Source organism: Vulpes lagopus, chromosome 2, assembly GCF_018345385.1.
Source record: "Vulpes lagopus strain Blue_001 chromosome 2, ASM1834538v1, whole genome shotgun sequence".
Taxonomy (NCBI): Eukaryota; Metazoa; Chordata; class Mammalia; order Carnivora; family Canidae; genus Vulpes; species Vulpes lagopus.
This window is the reverse complement of record NC_054825.1, coordinates 51,594,237-51,614,529: the sequence shown is the minus strand read 5'-3', so window position 1 is coordinate 51,614,529 and position 20,293 is coordinate 51,594,237. Positions and strand designations below refer to the sequence as shown.

General features: G+C 38.5%; 1 protein-coding gene across 6 annotated transcripts in view; it reads right to left on the bottom strand.

Moving 5' to 3' along the window:
* DENND4A (DENN domain containing 4A) overlaps positions 1 to 17,795 on the bottom strand; it is a 123,946-nt gene extending 106,151 nt beyond the window's left edge. For all 6 annotated transcript variants that reach the window (XM_041743545.1, XM_041743548.1, XM_041743547.1 and 3 more), the window contains exon 1: positions 17,523 to 17,795. The gene's annotated coding sequence lies outside the window, so the exon portion shown is untranslated. The remainder of the gene's footprint in view (positions 1 to 17,522) is intronic.
* Between the last annotated feature and the right edge of the window lie 2,498 nt (positions 17,796 to 20,293).

Here is a 20,293-nt window from a genome sequence, read left to right as displayed (position 1 = left end):
ACACTTAGCTTGTTTTCAACATTAGGCTATTATACTTACAAAGTCATATAGAGTTTTTTACATGTCTGATGCACAAGCGTAGGCATTAAAAAAAATACCTATGAATAAAACTGCTAGGATGTAGGGTGTGAGTATATTCAACTTTGGTACATAATGTCAAATGGTATTTCAAAATGACTGTAAGAAGACCATTTGACTGTAAGCCATCTGATGGGCAAGATGGCTTAGAAATAAAAACTTCTTTTTCACAAGCAGAAACATTCCTCTGAGCTCTAAAAAAATATTAGTTTGCTGTTCTTTTTGCTGTAAGTCACTGTTGAACACCACTATATGAAGACTGTAAAAACAGGAGTTAAGTGTTCTGAAATCAGTTTGGCCAAGTTCAAGTTCCCTTTGTATCCAGTGTTAGATGATGAGATAAGCAAATAATATATCCTTCAGGTACCACAAAAAAGGGGAACCAAAAAAACACTTTAATTCAAATAATTTTATTTAAGTAGTTTAACAGTGCAGTATCATTTTAAAAAAACAGAACTTTGCTGATTTTACTTATCTTTTCCTTATTTTATGGTTTGGAATGGATTTTCTTGTGAATTATGTAAGTGATACCATAATCATGTCAATGCTTGATGATATAAATGTTTAGAGATGGAAATTATGACTCCAATTCTCTCATTCATTCATCTAATAAATATTTACTGAATGTTTATTGAAAAAGACGTGTCAAGTTTTACTTCTGATGGTCTAGCATCTGAACTCCCTTCCTATGCTTACAGAATCTGCCACTATGTATGTCTTGAAAGGAAGCTGGGGCCTTAAATCAACCACATAAGCCATAAAGGCCACAGAGTTGCTTCCCTATTTAGGGACCAGGAATATAGAATGGTCAATTACATGCTTTCATGCAGAATTTTAATCTAGACCTGAAGTTGCTATGACAGTTTAAAATTCATTTTTAAGGCAGTAACATATAGCACACAGTGGCGCTGTTGTAGCAATGGCATCCAACGTCCTGTGGGGGAGTCGATGGTGTCTTAAACAGGAAAAGGATAATTCTATGGCATGACTATGACTATGTTCTAGCACTGAGGTTGGTTGGCTGGTTTCCCATTTGTTCTCAGAGTCTGGGTCTCCAGTCTTCTAGTCATTTCTGCAAGCTAACTAATATCCTTTCAATAAATACTGTTTCTTTTGTTTCAGCAAACCAGAGTTGATTTCTGTCATTAGCAACCAAGAATGGTAATGATACCAGGCTCTGTATGAGGCACTGGGAATACAAAGACAAATGATATGGCCCTGCCTTCCAGGAGTAAATAGAGAAGGTAAGTAAACAAGCAATTACAATAAGTAAGTCTGTAACAGGAATAATCACAGAAAGCACAATACAGTTTAGGCTTGAAGAGTAAGGGATGTCATCTAAATCTTGAAATATGACCAGGGTAATAGAGGAGAGATGGAAGGTCATTCCAAACAGAAGGAGCAAAAAGTAAAAGGCATATAACCTTTTCTCTGCTCATCACTGCCTTGTAACACAGTATCGAAAGCATATTTGAAGGACAAAAATGACAAAAGGCAGACAGAAGGGTTTGTAGAAGGGGAACAGAAACAGTTATAATTTGTGACCAGAGTGACAGAGGTGGATTACTGAGCTTGCTATATGAAAATGAACTTCATGACAAAAACAGACACCCACCCACCCACCACCTCTACTGCCTCCACCACAAAGCTGGCCACAGCTACCTTTCTTTTCTCTATGCTTCTCACCTACCTCGGTCACTTCTCAGAACAGTCAAATAGAGAGGTCTGGGGTTTTGGGGGGTTTTTTGGTTGGTTCCTTGTGATGGGGGAGGTGTAGGAATCATGAATGAGTGGATAAAGGAATTGAAAAGAGAAGTAAAGGTGTTAATCAGTGGATGAGAGTAGTAGAGCACAGGGCATTCTGCCAACTGCTTACGCTAATTTTGCTTAATGGTAAGTACAACTCTACCAGAGAAAAAAAATGATGTAAAAGACTTCACACAATAGCATGTGTGTGTGTGTACATGTGCATGTTGTGTGTGCTCTCCTAAAATTATAAAATTTCTGGGCTCCCTGCATGGAGCCTGCTTCTCCCTCTACCTGTGTCTCTCATGAATAAATAAATAAAATCTTTAAGAAATATTTGATAAAGGAGGCTGAAAACAATGATCAGTGACATGTCATTTTCAAAAGTGATATCAAAGTTACAGAATAAAATTATTCAAATATTCTAAAATTTATAATCCTTTGAAGAAACTAGTATTCACTGCCATGTGAAGGATAGATATGAAAAAATGTGTTTCATTTCAGTTTCATAAATTGGTCTAATAATTCTCTTCAGTCATATCAAACTCCACACCACCTTTGCAAATTCATTTCTTTCTGCCAGAATGACCTTGTTAAAATGGCCAACCTCTGCATAATATTTGAGACCTGCTCTTTGAAGCCTTCCCCAACCCCTTTCTCCAGTAGAGACTGTTATTCTCAAGAGCATTCTATACATATCACTATTATGATTATTACATTAATACTATAATTGTTTCTTTGAACATGTACTTTTTGCAGCTAGATTAAGAATTCTTTGAGAGTAGGCAATGTTACATCTCTATCTTTGTAAATATCTGTTTTAGCAGTCTCTAGCACAGAAGAGGCAGTCAGCAAATGCTTGAAGAGAGAATGGCATGAGGTATTCATAATGATATTAATATAAGGTTATTTGTGTTCATGAGATAGCATGACTCAAACTTCAAATTCTGTATGTGAAAGCTAAAAAATTAGCTCCCAATGGTTTTTATTTGAAAAAGGGAGATATTTTTACAGCTTTCAAAATAATCACCTATGGACTGGGGATGAAATAATTTTCTTACATTGTTATATAAAGCCAAGGAGCGAGTGGTCTCCTTTTTATTTCAAAAAAAAAAAAAGCTAATTTAATTTCACATTATTTAGTATTCCTCTGTAATTACCACCTTTAAGATACCTACTTAGCTTATACTTCTGAGAGTTGTATACTCTGCATTTCCTCCCCTACCATAAAAACAGGGCCTGAAATATTCTATGAAACCTTGGTTTCATCAGCCGCAGCTGATTGTACCAGACATTAACACTTGCCTCAAACTGAATTTTCTCCCAGGGGTTTAGAAAAGAATCACAAAACCATGAGTAAATGTATGAATTTAAGAGTTGGAGGACTTGTTCAGCTATACACAGTGTAAAAAACAAAATGTAGCTAGAGAAAAACAGAAGACAGTAGAGAGGTCATGCTGCCCCAGGGTGGTGAGAAACCAGCCACTTGCATTAATGATGAGTTTCCAGTTCCTGGTTGAAACCTGTCTGTACTTCTATCTTCGGGTACTGTGAAATCTCCAGGATCCTTGCCATTAACATTAATTTCTTTTCTTTTTTTTTTAATTTTCTTTTTAAGAATTTATTTATTTATTCATGAGAGACACAGAGAGAGAGGCAGAGACACAGGCAGAGGGAGAAGCAGGCTCCATGCAGGGAGCCTGACGGGACCTCAGGATCACGCCCCGGGGCCGAAGGCAGGCAGTAAACCACTGAGCCACCCAGGGATCCCCCATTAATTTCTTTTTAAAAAATAACAACAACAACATTAGTTTGAATTTGATTTCTGTTACTTACAAACAAAAGACATTTGATTTAAAAAACCTCAAAATAGGGCAGTCCCGGTGGCTCAGGGGTTTAGCGCTGCCTTCAGCCTAGGGCCTGATCCTGGAGATCCTGGATCCCACCTCGTGCTCCCTGCATGGAGCCTGCTTCTCCCTCTGCCTGTGTCTCTGCCTCTCTCTCTCTCTCTCTCTCTCTCTCTGTGTGTGTGTGTGTGTCTCATGAATGAATGAATGAATGAATAAATAAATAAATAAATAAATAAAATCTTAAAAACAAAAAAAAAAACCTCAAAATAGAAGAGGTCAAGAAGGAATACAAAAATGTCTGTTAATCATGGGGTAGGGGGAAGCCTTGTTAAAAAATGGCTGTTACTTTGGTATCTTCAGGCATTCCTCAGCCTAAGAAAATGAAAACTATTCACCAACCATAACAGGTTCAAACAATAGCCTATATATCCAACTTCAGCATAGTTGTGAGTCAGTATGAATAAAATTCTATTTCAAAAAAAAAAAAATTCTATTTCAAAGTACAGGAAAAAATCCAGAGATTAAGGGATAGGGAATATTTAGAGATTATTAGAACAAAACTTGTTTTTAAAAGAAAAGTAATACCACTTACTACAATTTTGACCACAAAGTGGATGAGAGTTGTATCTTTTCTGGTAATGACAGCCAGTCCTATCTAATAAGCCTAAATATCATTATATAGTTTTTCATATACACATGTACCTATTTCTTTTAAAAACATACCACTTCAGAATCCTCAACCAACATACCTAGTGGTAGAAGACAATGCCCTTAAAAAAAAAAAAGGAAGCGTTTCCCAATAGTGCCGCCATTACATGGCACACTGGCTTTTAAAGTAAGACTCTTGGGCAGCCTGGGTGGCCCAGCAGTTTAGCGCCGCTTTCAGCCCAGGGTGTAATCCTGGAGACCCTGAATCGAGTCCTACGTCAGGCTCCCTGCATGGAGCCTGCTTCTCCCTCTGCCTGTGTCTCTGCCTCTCTCCATCTCTTATGAATAAATAAATAAAATTTTAAAAATAAATAAATAAATAAAATAAGACTGTTATATTAGGTTTTCCATGTTTCTTTGATATTAGCTTATTAGTAAAAAGTTTTCTTTGGCAACTCAGACTTAAAAAAAAAACACAATTAGTTTCTTTAGTAACAATTTTCAAACGGATAGTGAAGAACAATGAATATCAGTAACTTAGTAACTCATACTATTCCTAGGTTCAAAATATACTTTTGTAAGAAAAATTGACTAGTTTCATGTAATCAAAGTTGAGCAAGAGTGGGAAAATCTACAAATGTAACAGCAAGTTCAGAAATAAAAACAAACAAAACAAAACAAACAGTACTTCTATCCAATTTGCCAAGATTACATAGACAGTTGTGGTATTCAGAAAAAAATAAGGGACAAACTTAGGGTAAAAGGAAAAGTTTATGAAAAATTGAACAGTGATTACCATAAAAAGATTTGAAGAAATTTCAATTGTTTACAATAATGGAAGAAGGCAGAGGTATTAATAATTTTAATGACTTTAATTGCTTCTAGAATGTTTACTGGAATTACATTTGATTATGAGTACTTCATCTGTAAATTTATTTTAAACCAAATACTGAAGGGATACTGAGCAGGTCTGAAGCTCAGTAGTTCAGAAGTTTTCTAATTTCCCCATTATGCCTCCTTGTTCAATCTTTCTCTACAACATGCTTCAGTTTATCTCTCAAATTAATAAAAAGCCCAATCTTAGCAGAGCTACTACCCTCTCACCTTAATTCGTTAAATGTTACAGTATCAGCTATGTGAACATTAAGAGGAAATAAAGAGCATTACTAGAGTTTAAAAAGTATGGTTAATAAGAAAAGTGTGCTAAACCTAAATGTCCATCTACATAAGAAGGGATAAGGAAAGATGTGGGCTATATATATGTGTGTGTGTGTGTGTGTATGTGTGTGTGTGTGTGTGTGTGTATATATATATATATATACACACACATATATATGTAGGAATATCATGTAGCCATAAAAAAGGATGAGATTGGCAAAAACATGGATGAAAGTAGAGGATATCGGGCAGCCCGGGTGGCTCAGCGGTTTAGCGCCGCCTTCAGCCCAGGGTGTGATCCTAGACCCGGGATTAAGTCCCACGTCGGGCTCCCTGCCTGGAGCCTGCTTCTCTCTCTGCCTCTCTCTCTGTCTCTCTGTGTCTAATAAATAAATAAAATCTAAAAAAAAAAAAAAAAAAGTAGAGGATATCATACTAAGTGAAATCAGTCAATTAAAGAAAGGCAAATACCATATTATTTCTCTCGTGAAATTTAAGAAACAAACAGATGAATATAGGAGAAGAGAAGAAAAAAAAAGATAAAAACAGAGGAGGAGGGAAACCACAAAAGAATCTTAAGTATAAGAAACAAACTGAGGATTGCTGGAGGGGAGGTGGGGGGGAGTAATTGGGTGATGGGCATTAAAGAGGGCACTTGATGTTTTGAGCACTGTGTGTGACATGCAACTGATGAATCACTAAATTCTACCTTTGAAATGAATAATACACGATATGTTAACTAAATTAAATTTAAATGTTTAAAAAAAGGGATGAGATTGTGTTATTTGGGACAACATGGACAGACCTGGAGGGTATTTTGCTTAGTGAAATAAGTCAGACTGAGGAAAAAACAAACATCATATGATTTCACTCATATGCAGAATCTAAAAAAACATAAACAAAAAGCAGAATTAGACCTATAAATAGAACAAACTTATGGTTGCCAGAGGGGAGGGGATGGGTGAATAGGCAAAATGGGTGAAGGGGAGAGGGAGACACAGGCTTCTAGTTATAGAATGAATAAGTCTCAGTAATAAAGGGCACAACATAGAGAATACAGTCAATGATATTGTAAGAGCATTGTATGGTGACAGATGGTAGCTACACTTGTGGTGAGTAAAGCATAACATACAGATAAGTCAAATTACTGCTGTACACTATATAACATTATGTGTCAACGATACCCCCAAAAAACTTTTTTAAGTGTATTGAAATTCAAATAATAGAATTAAGAAATGCTAATCATCATTAATGCCAATTTCAATTTGTGAAATTGAAATGTTGGACCTACTAAAAAGATTAATGGTCAACTTGCCATGATATTCTCAAAAGCCAGTAATATATCTTTCATTTTAAAACCTAAGATTAGTTGGTTTGTTCATTTATTTGCTAATTCCAGGTTGGAGGGAAGACACAGATATATAAATTAAAACATTCTGAGAGGAGCATTCCAATGGCTCAGCGTTTAGCACCACCTTCGGCCCAGGGTGTGATCCTGGGGACCCGGGATCAGGTCCCAGGTCAGGCTCCCTGCATGGAGCCTGCTTCTCCCTCTGCCTCTGTCTGTGCCTCTTTCTCTCTGTGTGTTTCTCATGAATAAATAAATAAAAATCTTTAAAAAAAGGATAAAACATTCTGAGAGCAACAACAGCTATAATAGGGTATTTCTTAAATATTTAGTGCCAGATACTGTTCTGAGTGTTCACTTACATTAACAAATTTAAGTTTCACAACAAACTCATGAAGACTTCACTATTCCCATTTTACAGGGAAAAAACGGAGGTACAGAAAGATAACAACAGGTAGTCAAATAGCCACGTCAGATTTCATTCCCAGACATTCTGGATCCAGAGCCAACGACCTTATATTGTCTTTCCAACACTATAATAATTCTCTCAACAAATTCTTACTGAGTATCTCGCTGTGACAGGCAGTTTCTAGGTGCCTGAGATATAACACAGTTACTAGTAGATTATTTCACAAGGGACTGATAATCCAGTCAAGAGTCTGGGTATGGGAAGGCTTTCTGGAGGAAGTAATGCTTAGGCTGAGTATTTTTTAAAAATATTTTATTTATTCATTTGAGAGAGAGAGAGAGAATGCACAGAAGGAGAGGGAGAAGCAGACTCCCCGCTGAGCAGGGAGCCTAATGGGGGCTCCATCCCAGGGCCCCAAGAGTATGCCATTGAGCCGAAGGCAACTAGCCACCCAGGTACTCCTAGGCTGAGTCGTTTTAACGTTTTTGCATTTTTAAATGCAAAAGAGTTAGGCAAAAGGAAAAGGGAAGGAGAAAAGGAAGTTATTCCAAGCAGAAAAACTGCATAAGTAATGGTCAACAAATTCAGAAATAGTTATATATTCAGGAAATCTTCAAAAGTAGTTCGTATGGCTAGAGTGGAAAATGGAAAGCAGAAATCATAAGAGTTAAGATTAGAGAACCAGTCAGAGGCGAAACCATGTTCAGTTTTAACTACATGGTAAGGAATTCAACTTTATCCAGTTGACAATGAGGAGTCAATGAAAAATCCTCAAACTGCATTTTAGACACACCCATCTGGCAATACAGAGAAGGTGAATCTCAGGGAGATGAAAGTGAAGGCAGGAAAGCCAGCAACAAAGTAAAGAAGTAGTTCCTAACAAGCCAGTGGTTAGAACAGGGATGCTAAGGAAGGGGCTGATTCAGAATATAGTTAGGAGATAAAGCCAGCAGAATTCAGGAAATGAATGGAGAGGAATGAGAAAGAAAGGGGGAGGAATCATGAATGACTCCTAAGTTCCTGGGATGATGAAGTCCATAGTAAATTATGATGTCTTTGGAAGACAACAGATCAAGCACAACTTCAGGTAGGTTCATAAATTCAGTTTGGACAGTGGCATTTGAAGTGATAAGTAGTTGGATAAAATAATCTGATACTTTAGAAAGATACGAATGCTTGTCCTTCTCCGACTGACTTACTTCACTCAGCTTAATACCCTCCAGTTCCATCCACGTCGAAGCAAATGGTGGGTATTCATCGTTTCCAATGGCTGAGCATGGTTTCACTCATACGGGGAACATAGAAAATAGTGAAAGGGATTATAGGGGAAAGGAGAGAAAATGAGTGGGAAAAATCAGAGAGGGTGACAAAACATGAGAGACTCCTAACTCTGGGAAATGAACAAGGGATAGTGGAAGGGGAGGTAGGTGGGGGATGGGCTGACTGGATGACGGGCACTGAGGGGGGCACTTGATGGATGAGCACTGGGTGTTATACTATATGTTGGCAAATCGAACTCCAATAAAAAAATATACAAGAAAGGAAAGAAAGAAAGAAAGAAAGAAAAAGAAGAAAGAAAGAAAGAAAGAAAGAAAGGAAAGAAAGAAAAGAAGAAAGAAAGAAAGAAAGAAAGAAAGAAAGAAAGAAAGAAAGAAAGAAAGAATGAATGGATATGAATGGGAAAACAGTCTGGCAAGTAGCTGAAACCCCAAAGGTAACTGTGACTTACTAAGGAAAATGTGAAGGCTGAGAAGTGCAATCAACCAATCCCAAGAACAATGCTTTTTATGGGACAGGCAGGATAAACAGAAGAGGGTGGCACAGTGGAAGTCCAAGGGCAAAGTTTCATGAGAAAATGGCCCAAAGTATTGTTATTGTTTATTTCAGGAAGTAGAAATTAGACTGCAGTGGGATAAAGAAAAAAATGGGAGGAAAAGGGTAATTTCAGCTAATGCAGAGTATTCTATCAATATTCTCATCTATAAAATTAAGATAATGGGTTATTTTGATTATTGAATGACTTATTCCATGGAACCTCACATATAATAAGCAATATAGGCTCTCATGGACTATTTTTTCCTTGCTCACTACACTTGGCTTTCTGTGTTGGATGCCTTTCTGTTCTCATCCCAAACTCCCTCATACTGCAAAGTTTTGCACCTGATGCTTTCCCACAAGGACCCCTCTTCCCTCAGCTCTTCACATAACTCTTTCTCATCTGTCAAATATCATCTCTTAAGAAAGGACTTCCTGAGAAACTACCCTCTTCCAGTCATTTTCTCAAATCATCTTGTTTTCTTCCTTCATAACTCTTACCATTCTTTGAACTTCTCTTGTTTAATTAGAGGTAATATAAAAGTGATTGAGAAGGCAGGCTCCACAGTCAGACCAGCTGCATTCAAATTCCAGTTCTGCCACTAACTAGCCATGTGACCTTGGACAAGTTGCTTCATCTCTCAGTGTCTTAATTTCCTCATCTTTAAAAGAGGCAAAATAATAAAGTACTTACCCCCACCCCGACTTCTTGAGGGAATTAAATGAATTAACTCATATAAAATTATTGTAAGAACACATGTACATTCTGAGCACTCAATTATGTATTTGTTTACTAGCAATGATCTTTAATGCTCCACTAAATACTAAATGCTCCACATACCTCAACATGTACTATTAAAAGAAGCTATAAAAAAAATCTCAGTCAAAATCATAAAGATGTCAACTAACAAGCAAATGAAGGAGTACTGTTCTGGCTAAACCTCAAGAAATACTACCTTCACAGACAGGATTTTATTATTTTATTTTTTGTCACAAAAGTGAAAAAAAAAAGGTCATATAGAACTAAGGCTCCATAATTAAGCAAGGAAAGTTTTGATAACTTTTTGATAAGTTTTGATAAACTTTCGATAAGATGTAATTACTATGTGATTTAGACTAATTTATAAAAAGTAAAATTAAAATATGGAGGATGGGGGGAAAAGGTTCTGGAAAGTTCTGATCTACATAACTGTGGAAAACAGTGTTTTGACTGGAAACTCTAAAACTAAAGACAAAAGAACTGTACATAAAAATGCTCTAGTTGGTACAGTTGTTTTTGTCGTACATGTATGACAGGAATGACCAAATAAGTAAATGGATGGATGACAGATAGTGAGAGTCAGGTTTCTTACTTTTGGGGAGGGAGGTTACAGATAAGCAAGCGGTACAGCTAGAATGAACCAGATGGTACTAAAGTTGAGTCAAAGAATAATAGTATAAATTCATATTTAGCTTCATATGGATAGATACAAAATAGCTTATGTTTGTATATGTGAATTAATATGCATATAGTCATTTCCTAGTTCCGCGCAGAGAAGGCCTAAAAGCAATGACATCCCCGTAGCAATGGGCACACCCAGTGCCCAGATCTTGGTTTCTAATGCCATTCACTAAAAGAAGTAACCAGGGATCCTTGAAGAAATGATTGATCGTAGGACTGAGGCAGGGAATATGCAGATAAGTTTGGAGGACCTTGTAGTACCAGAAAGTAAAGAGGTACTAAAAAAAAACACAAAACAATAGTATATGTCCTATTGGGATCACAGGAACTAACCTGAAAGAGGTAGAACAATTTAAACAACAAAATGAAGCAGTATAGGATAATAACCCAAAGTTAGAAAACTAATATCTTTGAGTCTATATGGATTGAATAAATGAGTAAATGGAAGAAAAAAAAAAAAGAAAAGAGAAAAATCTCCCTTACAGAAGAATTCCAAATAATTTTACCAATATTCCCCATCAAGGAGTTGGAATTTAATTCCCCACCCACCAAGTATGGTCTCCACTTAGTATTTATTTCCAAAAAGTAGAGTATGGGAAAACTTTACAATAGAGAAACCTGGCAAACATTGCTTCAACCAGGTGATTAAGGTTAAAAATATCACTGATAAGTCATATTGATAGTATGTACCCTTGAGACGATGTAATTAGAAGAGAATTTTACCTCTGGGGTCATCTTCCCTCAAACCTAAACCCCAGTCTAACTCTGAGAAAAATATCAGACAAACCCAAACTGGGGGACACTTTACAAAATATCTGACCCCAACTCCTCAAAACTATCAAGGCCATCAAAAGCAAGGAAAATCTAAGAAGTCAGTACAGCCTAGAAGAGCCAAAGGAAACATGAGGACTAAATAAATGTACTATGGTATTCTGGACAGGATTCTGGAACCTAGAAAGGACATTAGGTAAAAACTAATGAATCTGAGTAAAATATGGACTTTAGTTAATAGTAATGTTCCAATGTTGGTTCCTTGGTTGTAACAAATGTAACATAGAAATGTCAGATATTAACAACAGGGAAAACTGGGCTCAGGGTAACTCCCTGCAACTTTCTTGTAAATATAAAACTACTCTAAATTTACTTAAAATGATAATAATAAGAGGGAAGTTATTAGCTTAATCAGACTAATTTTAGTCTTTTAAGTCGTGTATAGTAGATTGGACAAAAACAGAAATCCAGTTAGTACTGTGCAAAACAATCTGAACACTGATGAACAGTTTACAATATTGTACATGTAAGTGCGTATGGTCGGTTAATAGGTGTGCAGTCTTATTCCTTAGTTGGTAAGCACTTTAAAGGCAGAAAACTCAAACAGTACTCATGTTTTGGGCTAAAGAAAAATTGTGGTTCTAATTATGTTGATAAAAATTCCACCTGGCTTTGAAGTACATAAAGTTTAAATAGTTTTAGGTAAAATATATTTACAGTACATTACATCTCTTCATAGTTTCAAAAGGAGAAGAATTTTAGATACATATTTTAAGGAAGTACATTGGAAAGTTCACTAGTAACAATATACTATAGTATAAAATTCACAATAACTTAGGTCCATAATGGCCATTGCTCAAGAAATTTCAAACTTCAAATAACAAATAAAAACAAACTTTACCAACAAACTTCACTAACATTTGTAACTATCTTGAATATATTTAAAAACAAACAAACCAAAAAACCTCCTACAGAGCATTAAAAAAAGATAGCCCAATAGAAAATGTATAAAAAACAGGTACAGAGACAACCAAAAATGGTCATACATAAGAAAAGATGAAAAAGAAAAGATGAAAGGAAATAAAAAGAGAAAATGAAATGCCATTTCACACCAATCATACTGAAAAAAATCACAAGTCTGACAACATTAACTGTTGGTATATACGGAGGAACAGAAAATGTTTGTCAATATCCAATAAATACCCTGTACAGAGAAGAATGCTTATATCCTAAGACTCCGCCATTTGACAATCAGGTATATGACCTGGAGAAACACTGATATGTGCTTCAGGAGATACAAGGATGTTCACAAGGCACTGTTATAATACGTAATAAATAAAAACAATCAACACTCATCAGTAGAGTAAATGATAAATAGCAGTATACTCATTTAATGAACATTACACACCAGTCCAACATGAACGAGCCAGGATGGAAGAGTGGGGTAAAAATTTTAAAAGTTTCAAAATATGTAAACCATGATAAAATTATATTAACAGCTGCTTAAATTTGCCAGCATAGGGCAGCCCCTGTGGCGCAGTAGTTTAGCGCCGCCTGCAGCCTGGGGTGTGATCCTGGAGGCCCAGGATCGAGTCCCACATAGGGCTCCCTGCATGGAGCCTGCTTCTCCCTCTGCCTGTGTCTCTGCCTCATTCTCTCTCTCTCTCTCTCTCTCTCTCTCTCTCTCGTCTCTCTGTCTCTATGAAAAAATAAATAAAAATCTTTTTAAAAAATTTGCCAGCATATTAAAAAAAAAACAAAACAAAAAGCCAGGCAGTTTTAAACACCTTAATAAATAGACTCCCTTGCTTTCTACAACAACCTTATGAGGTAGGCGGATCTATTATCCCTATCTGATAGATGAGGAAATGGAGGCATGGAAAGATTTAAAAATTTGCCTAAGGTCACAAAACTATTAAGTAGCAGAGTCCAGATTTAAAGCAAGGGAGTGGCTTGAACACCCAGAGCTCTCCAAAAGCATGGAAAGTAAAGCCATGTAGTGTTCATATGTAAAGTTTATTAAAAGATAATATGGAAGGATATACAGCAAATCTATCATAACCATTGCCTCTGGAGGGGATATGAAGAGAGACAAGGGAGGATGAAACTGAGGACAGCAAAAGGGACTTCACCTTGATCAGCAATGTCCAAGTACAGTATAAAGTTCTACTTCTAGTATCCAGTGTGGTAACTATATGATATACAGTTTTTTTATAATAAAAATATTTCTGAAGCAAAAATGAAACAAATGTTAACATTCTGTATGGTGAGTATACGTGTACTTATTACCAAAAGTATTTTTGGTAATTTTCTGTATTTTTAAAGCTTTCCAAAACAAGTCTCATCTATAAAATATTACAGTAAAAATAAAAGGAAATTTAAGAAATTTCCTATCTCCCTATTTCAGCTTTTATTTGGAAATGAAAACAGCTAAACTGTGAGTTTATGTATGCATGTACATGGAAAATGCATTTTTATATGCATCCAAAGAGATACTATAAGCACAGCAGAAACAGTACCTCTTACTATACATTTTGATGACTCACTAATTCTTGGTGAAAATAAAGTATAGCACCAGCAGGAAAACTCTCTTGGTATCTATCCACCTTTTTTCTTAATAGTTTGTCTCTTCTCCCTATTGGTTTCTACTTGTTTGTGCTCTTTAAAAGAAGGAAACAAGGAGGCACCGAGAAATTATCACACACTTTAAAAATAACAGCCATAGATGAACATACGTGCACAGCCCTTCTGAATATATTCTCCAACATACAATCAAGTAATGTTCCCAACTATTTGTAAATTGGTTGTTTGGACCATCAAAACATATTTTCCCATAAAGAAAATTAAGAGAGAATATGAGCACCAGCAAAAAGATACTGGCTGAGGTGCCAGGCCATGAGCAGTGAAACAGAAAAAGCAGAGTACACAGTATGCACTGATGGCCCAAGAAAAAAAGAAAGGGTTTGCAACCAGAGTTTGAGGAGAAAAATCATGTTTCATTTACCTCTGCATCTTCAGTGACTAGCAAAATACCGAGCACCTCATAACCACTCAAACGCTGCTATCTCCTGACTTGATGGGGTAAAGAGGAAAGGACTGAGTCAAGCAGTCTATCAATAGGTGGCACTATCAATATAGAACAGTTCGGGTGTAAGGTCCAAATAAAAAAGAGGCTGGAGATGAACAGTGTGTATTAACATAAGCATCTACATATGTAGAACCACTACCAGGTTGGTGCCTGGTAACCAGGAGAGCGCCTTCCTCTAAATTATTAGCTCTTTTCATCACTGCATACTGCATAAGCACCATACTTCAAGTTAGCTTTCTAATAATGAATAAGATAGTCTCTCTTTTGGAGCAGTGGTAATGTGGGATTTTCAGGATTTTCTCCCAGGACCCTTGAAAATATTTTAATGTTGCTCGTGATTATTACAACAAAGTATAAACACTAAAATAAAAATGACCTATAATCCCATCATCCAGGTACCTTTTAATAATTTATTAAAATATTTATTTTCTACCAATTTTGCCATGTATATGTGATATAAGTAACAGTAAAGTATATTCCACATATTCCGACTTTTCTCAGTGCTATATTGTATTTCCTCATGTCAGAAAATATTTCTGAAAATGTGACTTTTAATAACTGCATCTACCACATGGATTATCATTTGTTTCACTATTCCTCTATCTTATGGCATTTTGAATATTATAAATTTTTTACTACTACAATAACAAACCGCATATATTAATCCTTTTTATGTATAAAGTTCTGTATTCTGTTTTAAAATTCAAAGTGATAACTAGGATATACAGTAATAAAGTGTGGAATGCTTCACTTCTCCCCAACTCATAAATTCTACTGAGCAATGATCAATAATCTAGGGCATTAAACAAACAATGAAGAAGTTTTTTTATCAGCTTTTCTTCAGGATTCTCCTCTTCTATATCTGGTAAGAAGGAGGAAAGCCCCAAGTTAAATCTCTGACATCAGAGAGGACAAGAATGACAAGTCAATTTTCTTGCTACAGCCACTCTTGTTTTTCACTTGGAATAATGCGCCATTGATTTAAGTAGGGATGATACAAGATTTGTGATATATATCTCTATCAGTGCTTAAGGTTTCCATAGTAAGTAGAATGCTTAGAAGAATTCTGGAAACAAAAAAGATAGTGTAAATATCACTCAATGAAAAAAAAAAGTTTTCTTCTACAATTCTGCCATGATTTTTATTATTTTTCATTGAGTTAATAAATATCATATATTCTATTCTTTGTTATCGCTTTCCAATTATCCCAAATATTATTCAAGCTGCCATAAATAGGCCAACAGCTCCAGGAGCTTAAGAATCAATAACTATTTAAGCCAGTGATAATTCATGTGGAAAAGTTCAGAACAAATCAGCATCAGCTTCCTGGCTCTCTTGCACAAACAAAAAATTTATATCGCTTCGCCAATTTTGAAGTATAAATTTGTAGATATAAATCTAAAACTTAGGCCAAAATTTACTCTTATTTCTACTGGGCTGATGTCAAGACCAATTAATTTTCCTAAAAAGTAGATTCTTTAAAAATTCCACAATGAAGTAAGTCTATCTTTCATCATTCAGAAAACGAAAATTATGTAACATATAGTATATATAATGAGGATAATGGCAATGATATACGCTAGTCTGCACTCCTGAGAGCTGCAGTTCAAAGGGAAATTGTGAAAACGAAGTAAGAGCTGCCCCAAATGTTTAATTCTGGCCAAAACAAAACAGAGTTCCCATAAAAGAAGCCGAATACAAGCTTTTGTTTCATTATAAGTTCAAACAGGGTTCAAATAGCTCAGAAATTCTGTATGCTTAAGTTTTCAAAAGCTGGATCACAGCACTATCTACTCTAAACGTAAACTGAACAACTTGCCCAAGAGTCCTTACTTATTACCTAATCTTAGGTCCCCCAGAGACTACTTTTTACAATAATCTCAAATGTACTACAATAGATTAGTGTAACCTGGGCTACGCTGTTTACAGGTGTCTCCGCCTCCTTCCCTCAAGAGGAGAGAAGAGGTAGATTCGGGCAAGCAGAAAACAGAGACTATACATACAACCAAACGACAGCTTGCAATCTTGCAAAACTGCCTCTTACACACACACTCGGGCTATTATTTTCATTAACGCACAATGCATTGGAAAGAATAACATTCACAGAGTGATGCGATTTCTGTCCTCACGAGTCTCTGTAGCTGGCTGGCACGCGTTTTCCCCACAAATAAATACATGCCTGTTGACTGACGCCTGTCCTGCTGTTGCAAACAACAAATAACTGTCCTGTAAGACAAAAAAAAAAAAAGACAAAAAAAAAAAAAAAAAAAGAAAAGAAAAGAAAAGGAAAGAAAAAGAAAAAAACCCTCTCTAAGCCTCCAGGCTGGAACCGTACGTTTGCATTAAAAGCACTCTGGAACAATAACAAAAATCTTCCAGCACATCTGTCATTTAAATGCACGATAATGAAAAGCTGTCGCTGCGACCCAGTTTTCGGGCACAAGCTTTTTTTTTTTTTTTTCTTTTCTCTCCACCCCCCCTCCACCTCCCTCCCCACCCAAAGCGATAAACTTCAAAGGGAATGGTGGCGACCAGAAACGTTTACGCCCTCCCCCCCCCTGCAAAAATACACACACACACACACACACACACACACACACACACACACACAAAATGCAACTGACCAACTTGAACGGTAACCCGGCCCCACGCTGGCCGGGGTTGGCCAAGCCGACCCCTGCCTGGGAGGAAAATCGGGCCTCGGGGAGCCACGCAGGCTCCCGCTGCCGCCTGTTTAAAATCTCGAGCAGGTGGGATTCCGGAAGGCCACCTCCGGCTTACGTAACGGGCTTGTCAAAATCCCAGCTCAGGACCTCCCCTCTCGCCGCCCCCGCCGCCACCCCATCCGCCGCCCACCCCCCCGCGCCTCCCAACAACAGGAGCCCCAAACCAGCCCGGAATAGAAAATCTGGAATGAAAACACCGGAGCCCCCCACGCGTCCGACACAGAGGTGCGGACGCTACTCCCGGCCCCGCCGCGCCGCCCCGGAGCGCACCCAGCCCGGACCCGGCTCGCGGAGGGCCGCCCGGCTCCCAGAAGCCCCCCGGGCGGAGGTCGCGGCCGTCGCGCCCCGGCTGACCCCGCTCCCCCGACCCCGGCTGTCACCGCTCCGGGCCGTGACAGCTCCACATGCCACCGCCGCCCGCGCCGCCGCCACCCCCGCACTCACCTCGCCGCTGCCTCCAGCGCGAGCAGCGGGTCGAGCCTGGAGAGGGGTGCCCTGTCCCCTCCCGACGGCGGCGGGACACGAGGGGCTGAACGCCGCGGCGCTCGGAACCCGCTTAGCTCATCCCCAGCCCGGCGCTCCGCCCTGCGCGGCACCCCCGCCCGCCCAGGCCTGCCGTCTCAGTCAGACGGGACTCCCCCTCCCCTCGCAGCCGAGGCTGCCTCCGCCTCCTTCTCTGGCTCCAGCCGCCGCGGCCGCCGCCGCTGCGACCGGTGCCATCTTGGCAGTGACGGAGGGGCGGGGGCGGGCATCGCGGCTCAGAAGCACCAATCGCTAGCCAGGCTCCGCCCCAGAGGGCGGGGCCGGGCCGGGCTGAGGGTTGCGGGGTCCTAGCGCCCCGCGCTGCGATGGGCGGGGCAGGTGGGCGGGGCTGAGCCGCGCTAGCCCGTGACGCAAGCAGTGGCTGGGGAAATGCGCGCTGGTTCCCCCTGCGGTCGGGAGATCCCGAGACTTGAGGCGGGCGTGGGTGCGAAACACCTTCCCTTCCCCTTTCACCACCCCCAGGGTCGGGGATGCGTCTTTGACCAACTGACCCGCTTCCTCCTTCTTCCCCAGCAGCCCCGGGAGTCCTGACAGTGCCTAGCCCGAGCACCGCGCGTCTATCTGGGCGGCTGCTCCTACACCAAGGGCGTTCAGATCTCCCCAGGAAACCCCCTGACGGCTTAGCAACCACCTAGTAGGTTTCGGTCCCAAGATGCCGAGGGTCAGGTAAAATGGGGAATTTAGGGGGGTTCTCTGAAAAGTACGTTGATAAAAAGTCCTATTGTTGACTCAAGGGGTGTCGATTACATTGGGGTAATGGCATATGGCCTACTTAAACCTGGCTATGGCTCCACCATTAGTGGCTGTTGGCAAATTGCCTCTGAGAAATGAGGGTAATAAAGGTTGATTACTGCTGCGAGGTTATTCTGAGGTTAAATTGTATAATACATGTGAGTGCTTAGCCTGGTGCCCGAAAGTACTCAATGAATGTTAGATCCTTATTCCATGGTCAAATGAAGGAGGAAATAGGACCCTAAAAGTCCCTTTGGTTTCAAATCAACTTTCTCAGTTGCACAGAATAGGCATTAACCCCCTTTATTAACCGAGTTTACAGCTCTGTTTCCTATCTCCATCTCTCCCATTGCATTCATTCAGTCGGTCAACAAACATTCATTGAAGCACAAAGAAGTGCTGAGGGGACACAGCCTTGAGGGAGACAGAAAAACATCTGCTTTCATGGAACGGACTAGTTGGGAAAAGAGGGACAATAAGTATTTGATGCATTTTGGAGGAAAACATGTATAAATGTTATGAACAGAATTCTAAGAGAGCCAATAATAGGATAAGTTAGAAAAATAAGTTAGATAAGATAGATAAGTTAGATAAGATAGAAAAATAGCAAAACCAGAGAGGTCAGGGAAGGCTCATCTGAGGGATGAGGGGTCAGTAATGTGAGAAATGCCCTGGGGAATTGTTTAAGGCAGAGGGAATGGCTGTGCAAAGGACCTGTGGTAATAAGGACCTTCTCTATTACAACTAAGTGGAGTCTTTGGCACTGGAAAATCCAAGTTTAAAGAGAAGCCTGGAATGAGTCAGGAAAGATGACTGAGGGCCCATTCCCCAAGGCCTAGGAAAATATAGAAACGAGATCAGATTTTATTGTAATTGCAAATGAAAGCCATTAGAGCAAAGAAGTTGGGAACAGTGATGTTTGCAGTATGACATCTATATTTCAGGCGACATACGGGCCAAAGAACTGGATTTCAGTTTTGTAAAACAAAACAAAAAGAACCTCAGGTTGAGCTTGTTCAATAAGTTGGTCAAATTATATATTCTGATTTTCAGTTTCCTTAATAAAAATGTATGAGCATCATGTAAGACTATACAGAAAAATACTGCTTTCACTGAAAATTGTTAAATAATGTAAATTATTTCTAAGTGTTTTGTAAGTCATGTTAGTGTCGTTTATAGTTGCCTAATCGGTGCTGTTTGATAAGTACAGTTAGTAGTATGGGGTTTTTTTAATTGTAAGTCATAGTCCAAATCAGTCATTCTTAACTACTTTTGTACCATGTGCTACTAGGAAAAGAATATGTACTATTAAAAGTGTGTAGTTTCTTTTTCTTTCTTTTCTTTTCTTTCTTTTTTTTTAAGGATTTTTAAGTAATCCCTACCCCCAACATAGGATTTGAACATACAACTCTGAGATCAAGAGTTGCATGCTTTACCAATTGAGCCAGCCAGATGCTCCATAAGTGTGTACTTTCTGGATGTTGTAGTTCCCATGTTAGCTGTGCATTTTCTAATGAAATTTGCTATCAAGACATGAATTTTTATCTTTTTACTTAGATAAAATATAACATAAAATTTACTATTTAACTATTTCTAAGTGAGCAGTTCAGAGGCATCAAGATTATTCACATTGCAATGCAACCATCACCAGAACTTTTTCGCCATTCCAAACTGAAGCTCTACCCAGTAAACTCCTATTCTATTTTATAAAGCATGTATTTTTTTTTGAAAGTTATCAGGTGAGGTCTTCCCCCAAATTGGTAAATGACTGTGTTCAGGATTATTTGCTCCCATTGAAGGGTTCAAGGGACCATTCCATGTAAGTTTATAAACCACTACCCAAGAAATAAGGATTAGTGTAAGTTTTTAGCTCAGATGGCTAATGCATAATAATAATAATAAGTACTAAAATATGATTAATTAATTTTTAATTAATTAAT